The sequence below is a fragment of the Coregonus clupeaformis genome, chromosome 18 (assembly GCF_020615455.1).
Source record: "Coregonus clupeaformis isolate EN_2021a chromosome 18, ASM2061545v1, whole genome shotgun sequence".
Lineage (NCBI taxonomy): Eukaryota > Metazoa > Chordata > Actinopteri > Salmoniformes > Salmonidae > Coregonus > Coregonus clupeaformis.
Window position 1 is genome coordinate 17,346,809 of NC_059209.1, and position 3,809 is coordinate 17,350,617.

The 3,809-nt window shown below is 42.6% G+C and overlaps 1 pseudogene; it reads right to left on the reverse strand.

Annotated features, from left to right (window-relative positions):
• Positions 1 to 701: 701 nt before the first annotated feature.
• On the reverse strand, positions 702 to 2,419 carry LOC121550690 (annotated as a pseudogene).
• Between the last annotated feature and the right edge of the window lie 1,390 nt (positions 2,420 to 3,809).

Genomic DNA, 3,809 nt, shown 5'->3' on the forward strand with positions numbered 1-3,809 from the left:
GCATCAGCTGAATTTGATCATGCAGCAAGCTAAAAAGTAACTAGTAAACTAGTCCTCAGCATGCCTGATTTCAATGAGAAAGTCATTGACCGCTTTGCTGCATTGAAAGAGAGAAGAGAACAGTTTCAGTACAAGTAATGTAGCCTCTCTCTCTCTTTGTCCCTCCCTGTCTGTCTCTTTAACACACACACGCCCAAATCAGTTCACAGTTGATGTTGTTTAAAATAGTTATTTTTCATTTTAAAAAAAGTAAACAATTTTTTTTACAAATCTATGCAATTGGCCAGAATATGGTTGTTCATATTTACAAAGCCATACAGATAGCTGTGTTTACCTTTTCTAGAAATTATTTTCAAATTCTGTTTTCAGGCAAAATGTCTATCACTGTTCATTTTCACAAATCTATACAAGAGGGCAGAATATGGAAGTCTATAAAAATGTCTTATTACCAATAACTTGCATCAATGTTTTCAGTAGCCTCTATCAAAAGCTCCTGCTTGCTCAGGTGCACATATTTCCAATTCAACCATGAGGCCTTTTTGAAGCAAGTAATGTGTATATCAGTATTGACTTATATGCTGCCCCTGTCTTCATGTTGTTGCTGGACATATCTTTTTTAAAATGTGTGTAGGTCACCTAAATCATCAGAAAAATTGCCCCCCCTGAGAATTTTTTCAGGAGCCGCCACTGGCAGGCACTAGTTTGCGTCAAGCCTGTCTTGAGCATATGGCCATAGCTTAACATCAACATTGCAGTAAATGTCCTTATTGTTCATGCACCTGGGGAAAAAACCTTTGGCATGGCGAATCCAAGCCTGGCAGATCTGGATTGAAATCATTGCAAACCTCATCAATGGCCTGAAGGAAGGTGGTATGCTCATGGGGATGGCAATCATACATCTTCCACCTGTATTGTAATCGTGTATTGTATTTTACAGTATTGTATTGTACTTATGCATTGTAGTGGTCCTGTACGTGGCTCAGTTCATAAGAGCATGGCACTAGCAACACCAGAGTTGTGGGTTCAATTCCCACTGGGTTCACATACCCAAATGTGTGGACTGTTACATAAATGACATATATTACAGTATTACTGTATTGGCCAATGCATTTAAAGCAGTGTGAACCCCCACACGGTCAGATTAAGTAATAGTAAAATGTATTTTATATAAAGAGAAGAGAATCATATCAAAAGGAATGTGAGCATTGCATTGTGAAAGGCAATTACTTTATATGAACATGTATTGCAATGTGAAACGTATATTCTAGATGAAACAGTGACTGTATGATTTTGTGTGTTGTACATAGTCAATTGTAAATGAGCTTAGAGTTTTTGAAACAACTACCTTTTTGATGATCTGTTTTGAGTTTTGTACTAAGAGTTGTGAAAATGTACCACATTCTTGTGAAAATTGCTATTACTGAGGGAATGTTTTTTACCATCATGATTCAGAGGTTTTAAGTTACACATACATGATACACATGATGTGAATGTATGTATGCTGTGCATTGTTGATGTTATTGTTGCAAAACTCAATGGTTTAAAATGGGGGATAGTGGGTCATTGAGATGCGTTTGGAAAAGAGAAGCTTTGGGAAAATATTTATTCACAAAGCAGACTTTTGGAGCTATCTGATTGTGGTCACCAGGTGGGGGTGTTGTTTAAGCTATTCTTCGTTTCCACAGGAAATAGGACAGGATACTGGTGACCAATAGCAGTAGAGTCCAGCAACACACCTTCTTCACCTGGGCCTCCAAGTCCTGCTTCTGCCCAAAGCGGGACACAAAGCCTGTCTGCCAACAACAGAAAACATTATTAGATCCCAGGAGTTAGAATGTAAAATTCACAACAACAGCCACACCAGTACAACATAACCACATTTTAAACTGTAGCCTAGTCTTACTATGCCAGTGAATAACCTTGACCAGTGAACTTACCCATCCACCCTTGTCCCTAATCTCTGGATAGATGACCCTCTCCACATAACCCCCCACACACTCCTTAAGCTGAGGAAGGATTCCGTCCATGCCCCTCTCGTGGCAGTGCAGGGCCATCTGGCCAGCCAGCACATACACAGACTGCACAGCGCTCCAGGCCAGGTCTCGCTGGCGCCCCCTGGGGGTGGTGGGGGTAAAGTGCTTGTCTAGGATGGTGGTGAGCATGGGGCAGGCTGAGGCCTCAGTCACGTCCTGGAAGACGCGTGGCCAGCGCCTGAAGAAGATGGGGAACCTAATGAGCAGCTCGTCCCCAGCATGGCGCAGGGCTGCTGATGTGGCTGTAGGGGTGGTGGGCCTATGTGGCCTTCGGGCCCTGCGGTCACATAGTTGATATAGTCATGTAACATCAGATAGGCCTCTCGTACCAGGGGGTCAGGGCTGTTTATGCAACTTCTGCTCTCTAGCCCCTCTGACTGATCCATCGCCACTGGCTGACTGACTCCCTGTTGCAAATCACAAAGCTGTGACTTGCGTAAAAGCAGTGGTCCAGTCACAGATAAACAGTCCCTGTGCCAAGTAGCCCTCAGCCATCCTCTCAGTAATGGCAATCCCTAATACAGAGTTAGAGATCCAGTCACCTGAAATCACTAAGAAATTATCAACAACTGCACTGCACATGCTGACCAACACAGTGGGTAAAAAACATGTAGCTACCAAAATAAGTGGAATGTTTTCCAGTTATTATTAGCTAAATCTGGGCAATTCTCTAACTCCCTAATTATGTTTGTTAGACTATTGTCATATTACACATATCATACAATATTTGAATATACCATATCCTCAGTGTAAACTGATACAGCAAATGTGCCCATGTCCAATCAACAACACTAGCAATCATCTGATAAAGCATTTACAACTCATCCCTTCCTTTCCACCAAAACAAAAATTTTAGTCATTTGGCAGATGCTCTTATCCAGAGCAACTTACAGTTAGTAAGTGCATACATTATTTTATTTTTTCATTCCCCGTGGGAATCGAACCCACAACCCTGGCATTGCAAACACCATGCTCTACCAACTGAGCTACATCCCTGCCGGCCATTCCCTCCCCTACCCTGGACCAATTGTGCACTGCCCCATGGGTCTCCCGGTTGCGGCCGGCTACGACAGAGCCTAGATTCAAACCAGGATCTCTAGTGGCACAGCTAGCACTGCGATGCAGTGCCTTAGACCACTGCGCCACTTGGTACCACACAAGTGGTACCAAGACGTACACAAACAAAAAAAAGGAAAAAGAAGAGCAGGTGACGGAACAACAGCGGGACCAGAGCAGTCTGTAGTTCAATAGGAGTCACTACCCGCTCCGTTCGCTGCTGCCTTTACCCAGGCTAAATTCAGAGGCCTTGTTGGAAACTGACACTGAACTCCTGCCTCATATGCACAATCCTCTGACATACAGCCCCGTTCCAACACAAGCCAAGTTAAATATAGATCATAGAGAGTATGTGGCTCAGTGTAGAAACAGGTTAGCGTTAACAGTCTGTGAGATCCTGTAGACCAGTGAAGACAGACAGAAGAGGCAAGCCAAAATAAATTACAATAATTAGTTGATAGGTTTCATCTTTCACTGAGCTATTGCCTTTGAAAACCATTCAGATATGCTTATTTTGGGATTCTGCCATCATCAAAATCAGAGATCATACTGTGATGTTGTGCTGCTTTACAAAGACGTACAGTTATATTGTTTTAGCTCTGCAATATGTATCCTGGAAGCTTGTCATTTATGTTTGATTGTACTATTTTAATTTAGAGATCTGTGATCAATCTGTGATCAATCTTTGCAACATACGCACACACACACACACACGCATGC